Source organism: Pleurodeles waltl, chromosome 4_1, assembly GCF_031143425.1.
Source record: "Pleurodeles waltl isolate 20211129_DDA chromosome 4_1, aPleWal1.hap1.20221129, whole genome shotgun sequence".
In the NCBI taxonomy this organism is placed as follows: domain Eukaryota; kingdom Metazoa; phylum Chordata; class Amphibia; order Caudata; family Salamandridae; genus Pleurodeles; species Pleurodeles waltl.
This window is the reverse complement of record NC_090442.1, coordinates 396081779-396095186: the sequence shown is the minus strand read 5'-3', so window position 1 is coordinate 396095186 and position 13408 is coordinate 396081779. Positions and strand designations below refer to the sequence as shown.

General features: G+C 48.7%; 1 protein-coding gene across 6 annotated transcripts in view; it reads right to left on the bottom strand.

The window, feature by feature from the left end:
• LOC138287785 (uncharacterized) overlaps positions 1–13408 on the bottom strand; it is a 50212-nt gene that overhangs the window by 29751 nt on the left and 7053 nt on the right. The window lies entirely within an intron of this gene.

The window sequence follows — 13408 nt, the reverse complement described above, 5'->3', positions numbered from 1 at the left end:
TAAATATGATCGAGGGCTCATATTAAGGTTGTTATTAGTACATGTATAAGACATTAATTATTGCTGAGTGACTCATAGCTAGAGTAATGACAGGGGTGTGGAATTTATTAAAATATCTACTTGTCCACAGGACACGCTGCTTCTCAAATCTACTTGTCCTGTAAAAAGATCTACTTGTCCCTTTGGTGCCATGTAGTGTGGTGCCAAATTATAGCAGCAATCTCATTATGTAAGAGCTCTGATAATAGCCTCTCTGATTATGCCAGGGCTACTACCATAGTAGGGCTTGAATACTTGCAGTTTCAATCCCTACTGTAGCAATTTCCTTATTTTTCCACCTTTCTGCAGATCTGCATACTGGGGCTGGAGGAAGCAGTAAAGCAATAGTTCCAGGGCTGGAATGCCTTTGAGTCTGCAAACCTACTAACCTGCATGTTTTAAAGATTTTCACCAGCTTCTCTCTAATATTTTCCCATAATAAGAAAGGTTGGACATTTACTCCGGACAATGGCAGAATTAGAACTTCTTCCAGGGTTGGGAAGAAAGTGGCTGGAGGGAAAATGAACTTGCAAATGCTCAATAGATTTTCACATGAGAAAATCTACACATGCGTATTTACCCATGCTAAAATACAGTTCACAAATATTTTATAGGGGTACGACATATACCATGGGTGCACTTTTGTGACTTTCTTTAAGAATTTGGGGCCACATGTAGGTAGGTTCAGATTTGCGACCCGTAAATTGCGAGTCGCAAATCCGAATGTAGGATGGTGTCCCTGACACCATCTGTGATTCGCAAGGGCTTCGCAAATGCACACCTCATGAAAAATCATGAGGTGGGTCGCAATTTGCGACCCCTTTGCGAATGGCGGCCTCACAGGGATGGTGGCCTGCTGGAGACTGCTGGAGACTGCTTTTCAATAAAGCAGTTTTTTTTTAAAGGAAAACGAGATGCATTACAAAAACGAAAAATGAAACGTTTTAGTTTCATTTTTTCAGAGCAGGCAGTGGTCCGCAAAAATGTTTACAGTGACATTCACAATGGGGAAGAGGTCCCAGGGGGACCCCTTCCCTTTTGTGAAAGTGTTAGCACCCATTTGAAATGGGTGCAAACTGCGATTGGCTTGCGCCCGCGTTCGCAAAGCAATCCTACATTGCACTGCGAGTCGCAATTAGGAAGGGAACACCCCTTCCTAATTGCGAGTCGCAAACCCGTTTTGCGATTCGGTAACCAGGTTACCGAATCGCAAAACTGGGTTTGTGCATCGCAATGTGCTTTTTGCACGTCGCAAACAGCGAAAGTCGCTGTTTGTGACATGCAAAAAGCTACCTACATGTGGGTCTTGGTCCCTAATTAGGTCTGGTGTTAACAAAGACATTTTGTTTTTATTAAACTTCTATTTCTCTCTCTTTTGGCTGGCTTTACTGTGAGTGATCGCATTCTTCTCTTCCACAAGGAGCATATTGGCACACAAAGTAGTTTTGTTCAGTGTCAGGAACAACAGTGGCAATCAGTGACGTAACGAAACTGGAGGGTGCCCCTTTGCAAAGAACATGGAGGAGCTCCCTCTCCAGACTCACTCAGGGCAGGTGCTGTGCTGAAGGGGCCCCCTGGTGGGCGGCTGCGGGGCCTTTGTTATGCCACTGGTGGCAACGTGTGCTTTTGGAGTTCAAAAACGTTTTTTTTTTTTTTTTGCCAGTGTTTGTTACAATGTTGAGGGCCTGGTAGCTCCCACAACAATAAAGTGTTACAAAAGCCATGTCAAAACAAGACACGCATTGATGAAACTAAAAGACTTATAAAAATATGTCAGATCAGTTGGCTTTGTCAGTGTTTGTTTATTTTCATGCTTCCCATAATAGTGTTGAAAATGGTTACACTGATTTTCCATTCGAAATATTTTTGGGAAATACTAGCATGCATCAAAACATTTTACTAAATGACACTTCATTTGCATCTAATCAGAGAGCATTCTGGGAGCATTATACTTAGCCTCATAGCCTAAACTTTTCAAACATGTGTATACACGTTTTTTTTTTTTTGTACTGGAACCAATGTCAGTAGTGAAGTGTGACCTTAAAACATTTATTTACAGCACTCACCCTAATAATGAAGGTTTTCAAATAATGAACCATAAATACAAGTTCGAACAGCATTATCTTTTGGAAACACATTACCTCAACTGCAGAGAGTTCCACTCTCTGTAAACAGGCAGCCACAGGGTTTGTGCTGCAGAGGGTTGGGCCTACTTGTCCCAAGGACAAAGTGAACATAAAAACTTGTTGCCCTTGACCTCAAACAAGATGTCCCGGGCGATAGGAATTCCACATCCCTGAATGAAATGCTGTTTATTTTATGATTTCAGGAGATGAAAGTTGATTAAGCCTAGGAACCGTTAATTAAACCTTGATTCACTGTAAAGGACTGATTGATTATTTAGATTAGTAATGTCTATACACTTAGGTAAGTGTTAGTACAGGTATGTGCGGTTATTACCTGTGGAAATTAATTATCTTGAGTTTGTCTTCTAGAAGTATTGCATAGCAAATTCAGTCTCTAGGAATCAACATCTATAAAAGGGAGAAGGGACATTGGGTAATCAAATGTGGGTTACATAAAACTGGGAAGAAGTCAACTACTGAATTTTAAGTACTAAAGGTGGTTCTTATGATTTCAGAAAAATGGAAAGGCACTTGACACTGCACAGCGGAAATCTGGTTTGGTCCTGGTCAAGGTTCGCCCCTTCATCCCGGTGGGTCTGGTGTGACTTCTATGGAGTCTGTTTGATTCATAGGGAAGTTGGGAACTACGTTGTGTCCATTTCACTCCTGCAAAAAGTTAAAAGCCTGACAGTCTGTGCCTTACTGCTAGGCATGGGAGGTGAAAAGTCAGTTCCTTATGGTTGTAGGGAAGGTGACGCGGCATTGGTGGTGAGGTGTCGGTTCCTGACAACAAAGTGGGTTGATGAGGCATCAAATTTGAGGTGTTGCGATCACACCTCGGGGCCACAGGTGCTGCAGCGGAGTCAGGAGTCACGGATGTCAGTGACACAGCACTTTAGACGCACGCTATGGCGGGACTTCAGAGACGCTGTTTCGGGCCCTCGGCGTCAGTCACGGTCGTTGCAGTCAGCAGGGACCACCACTCTGGTGCAAATTAGTGGGAGGATTTGGGGGCATTTCTTGGAAATTTACGGTCTGTAAATGACAGTGTGCTACCACACCATGCTTTAGTAATATATTTATTAAAAGTGTGTGTTTAAACATAAACTGAGAAACACTCCTGCCCTGAGAGCAATGCTATTAGTAAACTAAGAGGTAAGTCATGGATCACGTGTCCCCCGTATGCTGGCTGGAATATTTTTACATGGACCAAGCGTTTAGTCTATTTAATCAAACAAAAGAGGTTTTTTGTACAGCACAGATGTTGAGCTCACATACTTAAAGGTGCTCTTATATGTGAGAATGAAGGAAAAGGTGACTAAAATATTTGCCTAGGATCACACAATTTGAGACCCGTTTACAGGTTAAGTACATTTCAGTCAGGTTGACTAGATTATTCAAGTTACTTGACCTGCAGGTCTAGTCACATTTTTATGATTTTTCGAGGCCTGTAGCCCAGCTGACCCAGACGTGTATTCCACAGATAGGCAGAGGCACAGAATGGTTAAGGAAGAAAATGCCCACTTTCTAAAAGTGGCATTTTCAAACTTACAATTTAAAAAACAACTCCACCAAAGGATGTATTTCTAAATTGTGGGTTCACAGAACCCGAACTCTATATCTCTATCTGCCCCCAATGGGAAATTACACTTAAAAGATATTTCAAGGCAATCCCCATGTTACCCAGTAGGAGAGACAGTTGTTGCATTAGTGAAAAATGAATTTGGCAGTATTTCTCTATCAGGACATGCAAAACATACTGGTACATGTCCTCCCTTTTAAATACACTGCACCCTTCTTATGAGCTGCATTGGGCCTACCTTAGGGGTGACTTACAGGTAATAAAAGGGAAGGTTTGGGCATGGCAAGTGGGTGCACTTCCAAGGTCGAAATAGCCGTTCAAAACTGCACACACAGACACTACAATGGCAGGCCTGACACGTGTTTGCCGGGCTACCCATGTGGGTGACACAATCAGTGCTGCAGGCCCACTAGTAGCATTTGATTTACAGGCCTTGGGCACACTGGGTGCACTATAATAGGGACTTGCTAGTAAATTAAATATGCCAGTCATGAAGAAATCAATCACCAATACCATTTAGACAGAGATCACTTGCACTTTAGCACTGGTCAGCATTGGTAACGTGCCCAGAGACCTAATGCCAACAAAAACAGGTCTGAACAACTAGGAGGAAGAAGGCAAAAGGTTTGGGATAGCCCTATAAAAAGGGCTATTTCCAACAGAACCTTCTGCAGGTTTGCTCCAATCCTTACACAGGGACATGAATAGCTTTGTCTGGGCAGAAGGGAGATCCCAGATGTGGCAGTACCAGAGCTATAGATCCCGAGAGGAGGAAGCCTGGGCATCCCAAATCTCCTACATTACTGTTAGGCGACTCTGCTTCTGTATTTTGTGGAATGGACCAGGGAGAAATCCGAGAAGCCCTGGTTATTCATGGACAAGGCAGTTGCACGGCAGCACTTGAAGAAAGTTCCTTTCTTGAAAAGACTGTCCCGGCTGAGGAGTCTTTAATCCTTCCCCATCACTAGAGCCACATTGGATGTGTGGGACAGGTGGTGGCGCGTAAGGGCTTATTCTCATTCCCCTCCCCATTGACGCCCATTATATGCAACGCTGATTTCACTCCAGGCTTAGACCAGGGGGAGTTCCAGCCCTGGCAGTGAGCAGGGTGCTGATCTATAGGTCACATGTTTGACAAAGAAAGCCAACTGTCATTTCACCATCTACGCACCGACTACGCGTTGCTGGAATCGGAGAGAGTGTACTACATCCAGGTCCGACACTGTCTTACACACCCGACGATATGCCCGGGCACAGCAACCCCTTACGCATTTTGAGAAGTGGCTGGTGACGAAAACCTCTGATGAGTGTCTTGTCACGCAAATGCACAGCATTCTACACCAGACCACCCTGCTGTCTAAGACAGCAGGACAGAAAAGAAGGGAGTTAGAACTGGGAGGATATGTATTACAGAGAGCGACACACAGCACTCAACACAGCCAGCATCGAAACTGCCACTAAAATAGTAATGTACTGGACCCTTACACCTGTGCGCCTCCATAGAGGCAACCCTGCACCGAGTGCCGATTGCTGGAAAGGCTGCAGTTCCCCTGGGGCATTGCTCCACCTGCTGCGGAATTGCCCTAACCTTACAAGGTGCTGGGACATGATCCTAAATTACATTTGTAGGAAAGCAGATATTTTGACATGGGTAGCCCCCACTTTCTGCAAGGTTTCTGATGTGGCTTTGACTGTTAGTGCACTCAGACCCTGCTAACCAGGTCCCCGGTGCCAGATCTACTTACACAAAACTGCACAGTTGTTTTGCACAACTGGCAAACTATTTAGCTACCACTGTAAGTCTCTAGTAAATGGTACCCTTGGTACCTAGGGCCTGGGATACTACAGAAGGTCTCTGAGGGCTCCAGCACCAGTTCTGCCAACCCCAGGAACCTTTCATCAAACCCACAGAGTGCTGCCATTGCAGGCGGCGTGTGTTGGTGCAGGCTATATTGAAAACACAACCTGTCACACACCCCTGTGTGCCAGCTCCACCATCACTGCATGTGCCAGGTGTCAGTCCCCCTAAGACAGGGCGCATCAAGGCACATGGGAGGGCATATATGCATGAGCAGATGTGCCTGTTATGTCTCTGTCGGTTCTGAGACATAGTAAGTGAACAGGGAAGCCATTTTAAATGCATTCTCTGGACACTGCTACGTGATGGCTTCTCTGAATCCTGGGATCTTTGGTATCAAACATCTCAGAATAATAAACATTCACTGATCCCAGTGATGGATTTATTAATAAACCTACCAATACTAGTGTGTTGACTGGCTGGTCCTGACCAGTTCATCCACCACAGACGTACTTACGGCCCCCAAGGTGAGAGCCAGTGCTCTCGAGGGCCTGAGACAAAAGCCTGCACTGGGCAGAGGTGTTATCACCTCACCCAGGCAGGATGGGCATTCTAGGGCGGGAATCTTCAAAGGCCTTGCTGCCTTTGTAATGCGCCCCAGGTCTCTCCAAATGGTGGAGATGACCAACCAACCTGTCCTGACACCAGTTTTGGCGGCAGCACAGGCGGGAAAATTAGTTAAATTAGGATGAGTGTCCACTTCATGCCAGTCCCACCCCTAAGGTGGACGAGCGGAAGTGGACACTACTTTTCAAATTCCTCCATCTTGCTTGGAAGGATTTAGGCCACTAGGGTTAGGGTTATGCCTACTTCCCAGCGTAAGTGGTCATAGGAAGGGTGTAGTCACCCTAAAGATGGTCAGCCTGTTGGCTACCGTCTGGCACTCCCTGTAATGCCCATAAATTGAGTATTTAGGTGGCACCCCTGAACCCCAGAACTCAAATTTCGACAACCTAAGAAGACCCAGACAAAGAAGAGTTCCACCCACAGAAGAGGAAAAAAAGATGTCGCTGACCATGCTGGACTGCCTGCTGACCTCGAAGGACTCTGCACAAGAAGCCAACTCACCCAGCCTTCAATAAAGACTCAAGTCTACTGTTGGTAGCTGACCTGCCCTGCAAAAAGAAACTCCAAGGAAAAGACTCTGCAGCTGCAGGATCCTGGAAATCCAACACCAGAAGTGTCCACTGCACCCAACGTCCACGACCCAAGGTGAAGCCAGCCAACGTTGCCAACGTGGGTCCCCAGCTGCCTAGAGACCGAGTTCAGTGAGGTCTCACCCATCATGGACTTTCCAAAGACGTCTGCAGCCTCTGCATGCAGGTCCCGTCTCCCATAGGCTTGTGGAGCGAGAAACCCGACACCTCCAGCAACTACTGCACCCATTGCTCCTGACCCCATCTGAGGTGGGTCACTGGTTCTGATGTCGTCCCCCGGCTCCCGAGAGCTCGAGACCACCCTGGGTCCACCTCTGCTGGACTCCCCGGCCCCATGCAGCCTCAACACACCGGACCCTCTGACCACGAGTGCTCCCAGATAAGAAAATCTGACACCGAAAGACACCCCTGCATCTATCTCCCTGGGCATAGGAGAAGAAGAACAAAGGTGGACCCACATCCTTGAGTCTGCTATCTACATGCTTGTTGTCCCTGATGGGCTTCCTAGCCACAGCCTGCAGCCTGATTGTCACGAGGTCCAACTCCCATTGAGGAACATTGGGCACCTGATACCTCACTGTACACCTTCACCCGACTGCCCCAGCACTGCCCGGTGTGACCTGCCTGTTCGGTTTTGTTCAGTTCCCAGTACTTACCTTTGTTCTCCAAAACTGGGCCTGTAAGTCGTTGTTAACCCTGTGTTTTGCTGAACATTGTTTTCCCCCATAGGATAACATTGAGAGAAAATTGCAAAGTATTTATGCTTAAAAGTCTACTTACCTGATTACGAAGTTCTTGGCTTTGAAATATATATAAAAAGAATTGGTATTTTTCTAAATTGGTCTCTGATTTATTCTTTGCAGGCCTCAAAAAAACATAAAAATGTTACTAGACCTGCAGGCCGAGTAGCTTAAATAATCTACTCGACCTAACTGTAATGTTAGTTTACAGAGTCAACTTTTTCTTCATTCTCACAATTGATTGGACCTTCAAATATGTGAGCTCAGCATTTCTGGAGTTCAAAAAAACCTCTTTTGTTTGATTAAGTAGACTAAAGTTTGCTGCATGTATCACAATAATCTAGCCCACATCCCACATATATGGGACACATGACCCATGACTTCTTTTAGTATACTAACAGCATTACCCTCAGTGCAGGAGTGTTTCTCAGTTTGTTTAAATACTCACTTTTAATAACTATATTACTAAACCATGATGTGGTAGCATATTGTCATCCACACACAGTAAATTTCCAAGAAATGTCCAAAAACCTTTCTACTACCTTTCAGCTTTACAGATAAGACTATATAGTGTATTAACAATCTGTGAAAATTGGGTTTCAGAAAACATATCCTTTGAACATCAACACAAAGTATTCTTATTTGTTTTCATCCTATTCAAACATTTTTTAATCACACAGAAATATAAAATCTGGGCTTTCACAACTACTGAATATATTTTGAAATGTTTGCAGAGTTGACGTAGTCATATAAATGTTGTGAGTTAGGAAGAACCTGACACCCTATATCCTTTTATTTTACACTCTAACAGCAGGTCACTAGGTTCACCTTACAAAGTCCTGGAACTCTGCATTCAGAAGGAAAAGTAATTGTAAGACACACTGACTTTTGACTTCTGTCTATGAAAACAGAGCAAATGTGACATAAGAACAAGATTTAAAGGCATCTTTTATTGCCCTTCCACTTTTCAACTGAACAGAACACCTGTTCTTTGACAACTCACCAGAAGGGGCGGGTAAGTCCTAAAAATAGATCAACCTGATTAAATAAGACTCGCCATAGCAAGTGGTTGAGTAGCTTTTTCGAGGCCTGCTTTGAGAATGTGTCTCATTTATTGCCTCTGTGAGTACAACAAATGGTGGGCACAACCATGTGATAAGCCTAACTGTTCACCCACATTACCACAAAATAGAGCATTAGTCCTACCTACTTTTGCCTCTGCAAAACCAATGTGGGATCCACTGGACTCTCTGAACAGTGTACTTCATTTTAGTGCACTATATAGAAAGCCAGCTTCCTCCCACAGTGACACACACCCGAATACGCAACTGCCTTGATTCTCTGCATATGCTGTTCTGGGGATCCCAAATGTGTTCATGTTTCTGCTAAAATGCCGAAGGGGACATTAGATAGGATTGCCCTTAGGGGCAGCTCTTCAGAATATCTTAACGCACTGGGGCACCGGACACATCCCAAGACATCAGGGATGGATGAACGGTCTATGGCATATCTTGGGAATGGAGAAGCTTGCCATTGCTCTCACCGCACAGGCTGACTCCTATAGGGAGCTTTGGTGCCCATTCCACCGCCTTATTTTCAGCAGAATTCAGGGAACTGACATGTCCCAAATACCTCCACTTACTCCGCCTGACAGATACTGCCACCAATTCACAATTTGAAGATACCGACTAGGACGACCACATCAGGTTCATGAAGTGCCATATTATGTAGAGATGTATTGCTCTGAGTATTAAGGGGGGATGGAGTTGGTGGGGGGATTTTATGGGGTGTTTCTGTGTTCTTTGTTATAAATATGATGGAATCACGACCGTGGCAGAAACCGCCAACATAGACAGCCACTTTAACACTCTGACCACCACGGCGGTACAAACAAAAACCGCGGCGGTAACCGCCAACAGACAGGCAGAAGACAAGGTTCCGCCCACTGAATTACAACAGTCCAATCCGCCACCTTTTCCAGGGTGGATTCACCGCGAACAAAAACACGACAGAAACAGGACTTGGAAGGGAAAACGCTCAACTCTACACACCCCACGAGGAATCAGGACGCCATGGAACCCGAGCTCCAGATACAGCCAGCCTTTATCTTCCTGCTTCTCTACCAGGAACAACAAAGACAGCAGCGAAGACCACGGTGAGTACTGCACCTACGACACAGGGGAGGGGGGAAGGAAAAAAGAGTGACACACACATTCAACACGCAACACTCCCACCCCCACCCTCACCCACTACGACACACACACAAGTACATGTTACATTAACAACCCCCAACTCCCCCTGGAAGAATGCAAGGACAAAAGGAAATGAGTTGAACGTTTGTAATCTATTCAAAAACAGTAATCAAAAATATATACATTCATATACATATATTTACACTAGAAACAAATATATACACCAAGAATACAATTCCAAGGTATTCCACCATCATAGTCCGTGGACCACTGGGCCCAAAATGCATGGGCGAGGCCCATACTCAATACCCGATCAAAGCGGAGAGAACACTGCTGGGGCATTAGATAGAAATACAACAGGCACCTCAGGGGGAAGGGAAGAAGGGGCACCTCAGCCGGATGAGTGCACGACGCCAGATCCACGAGGGGGCTCCATGCCCATTGATATATCCTGGGGAGTGCAAAGCCACAGTCTCTCAAGTCTCTCAAGTGGGTGGTTTGCCCACTGTTGCATCATGGGGAGTGCAAAGCCACAGTCTCTCAAGTGGGTGGTTTGCCCACTGCTGCATCCTGGGGAGTGCAAAGCCACAGTCTCTCAAGTCTCTCAAGTGGGTGGGTTGCCCACTGCTGCATCCTGGGGAGTGCAAAGCCACAGTCTCTCAAGTCTCTCCAGTGGGTGGTTTGCCCACTGCTTTATCCTGAGGAGTGCGAAGCCAAAGTCTCTCAAGTGGATGCCTTTCTCCACTGGTTCTGGAGGGGGCTTTGTGCCCAGAGCGCTTCATCCTGCCAAGGACTGAGGTAGTGGATGCCTTTCTCCACTGGTTCTGGAGGGGGCTTTGTGCCCAGAGTGCTTCATCCTGCTCGTGGCGGCCTCAGGAGCTTCGGAATCTTTGGCGCTCACTGGCCTGCGGTGCTTGTTGCGGCGGTGTCCTGTTCAGCGGTGCTGGTGGCGGCTGTGTACTGTTCAGCAGTGCTGGTGGCGGCGGTGTCTTTGGCAGCGGTGCTGGTGCCGGTGGTGTCCTGGGCAGTGGTGCTGGTGGGAGCGGTGTCCTGGGCAGCGGTGCTGGCGGTGTCCTGGGTAGCGGTGCTGGTGGCGGCGGTGTTCTTGGCAGCTGTGCTTGTGGCGGCGGTGTCCTGGGCAGCGGTGCTGGTGGCGGCGGTGTCCTGGGAAGCGGTGCTAGTGGAGGCGGTGTCCTTGGCAGCGGTGCTTGGCGGCGGTGTCCTTGGCAGCGGTGCTTGGCGACGGTGTCCTTGGCAGCGGTGCTTGGCGGCAGTGTCCTTGGCAGCGGTGTCCTTGGCAGCGGTGCTTGTGGCGGTCTTGTCCGCCGTGCAGGTTTTCCCCAGACTTGCCTGTTTTACTGTGCCCCTTCCACACCTTGGATGGTGGCGCAGCTGTCTCCACACTCCCAACTGTACCCCTGGGAGAAGCTTTGGTGGCTGGTTTCTTTCCCCTCTCCCGCCGGGCACTGTACAACTTTTTATGCTTGACAGGTGGGGGACTGTCCGTGCTCTGGATCCTTGGCACACTGGCTGCCCTGCTGCCTGGTGCACTCCAGAAGCCGGTTTCTACTGGCACCACTGTTCCCACTAATGTTGTGGCTGAGGCGCTGGGTTGGGACCTGGAGAGGCGGGCCCTAGGAGACTGAAGGGGTGGGGGAGGTGAGGGGAAGAGGTCAACATTTGATAGGAAAAGTTTTTTGGGGACACACTGGGACGGGTAGATGGAGGGGGTTTGGGAGTGGAGGAAGAGGTAGTGGTTGTAGGAGGTGTACGTTTGGTGACTTTGGGTGAAGGTGCATGGGCTGGAGACTGTCGTGAGGTGGATGGCTGTTGGGTGGGTGTGTGGCTGCGTTTGTGTATCTTGGGAGGCGGGCTCACAGACACACTGGGAGAGGACACAGGGGATGTGTGAATGGTAGTGGGGGTGGTGACTGCACATGAGCGGGGTGTGGTGGTGGGTGTGCTGGTGATGGAGGTAGTGGCTGACGATGTAGTGCATGCAGGTGTGAGTGGAGATGAGACTGGGAGGGAGGAGGGAGACAAGGAGGAGGGTGACACAGTGGAGGCAATGGCTGTTGGTATGTCTGCAAGTGTATGATGCTTGCGTGAGTGCCTGTGGGATGTGTGGTGCTTATGTTTGCCTGAGCTTCCCTTGTGTGTTGACGTGTGTGCATGCTGGTCTGATGGTGTGCTTGGGATAGGCTGAGGTACAGGGGTTTGGGTCTGGGGGAAGGAAGTTGGAGGGGGGAGGCTAGAAACAGGGACAATGGCTGCCATCAGTGCTGAGGCCAGAGTCTGAAAAGCTCGCTGATGGGCTGCCTGATCAGAATGAATGCCCTCCAGGTATGCATTGGTCTGTTGCAACTGCCTCTCTACACCCTGGATGGCATTCAAAATGGTAGACTGCCCAACAGTGAGGGACCTGATGAGGTCAATGGCCTCCTCACTGAGGGCAGCAGGGCTGACTGGGGCAGGGCCTGAGGTGCCTGGGGCAAAGGAGATGCCCAACCTCCTGGGTGAGCGGCCACTGAGCAAACGCTGAGGGGCTGCTGGGAGGGCGGTGCTGGTGGGGGGGGGGAGGGGATGGGGGTGGCGGCTGTACCTGTAGATGCGGGGGGCACAGAGGGGCCGCCACCGCAAGGGAGCTCCCATCAGAGGAGTCCGTGTCACTGCTGGTTTCAGCTCCTGTCCCCGCCGTGGAGCTCCCCACGCCCTGCGTCCCACTGGTGAATTCTGACTCCGTTGTGTCGCCCTCCAGGGCCATGTGGGATGCAGCTCCCTCCTGTTCCGGTGCTACTGCTCCTCTTCCTGATGATGCTAATGCACACAAGCACAGGGAGACCACAAAAAGGGGGGGGGGAGACAGAAGAAAGACATGTTGAGTGCATCCAATACAGCTACCGTTGGCGGGCACTACCGACACAGACGCCCCCTGCACTACGCTGTGCACTTGGAGTTCCCTAATCAATCACAGGGACATGGGTTACAAAGCTATGCCCGATTGCTGCACACATGGAAGTCACAGGAGCCTGACTAGGTGTAGTTGGCTCTATACACAGGTGGGGTGGGGTGCTACAGGGCTTGCCTTAAGAAGGGACTTTGCCTACTAAACTCGCCCTGGCCTAGGGGAACCCACAGCCCACCTCCCCCACCCAGACACCTACAATGCGCGTTGAATCAGCTGAATGAGAGTGTACTCACCCCTTTGTGGCTGCTGTGATGCCCTCAAGTGCCCATCCAACTCCGGGTACGCCACCGCCAGGATCCGGAACATCAGGGGGGGTCATGGTGCGACGGGCACCCCTCCCACGTTGGGAGGCCATCCCCAGCTGGGCCTCCGCCGTCTTCTTGATCCAGCGGCGAATGTCCTCCCATCTTTTCCGGCAGTGGGTGCTCCGTCTGTGATAGACCCCCAGGGTCCGGACTTCCTTGGCGATGGCATGCCAAATATCCTTCTTCTGGTGGGCGCTGACCTACAGGAATAGTACAGGGGAAAATGAGAAGATATAACAGTCCACACCGTCACAGTCATTGGCCCGCATCCCTACCATTCCCATGACGCACATGCACTCACCGTCGTTTCATGCACGCCTCATTCCCACCCCCCCATCTTTCATCCACACCACTCCAACCAGGCATTGCCCATACAGCATGCTAACAGTGTACTCACCTGTTTGTCTGGAGGACCGTAGAGTAGCGTGTACTGGGGGAGGA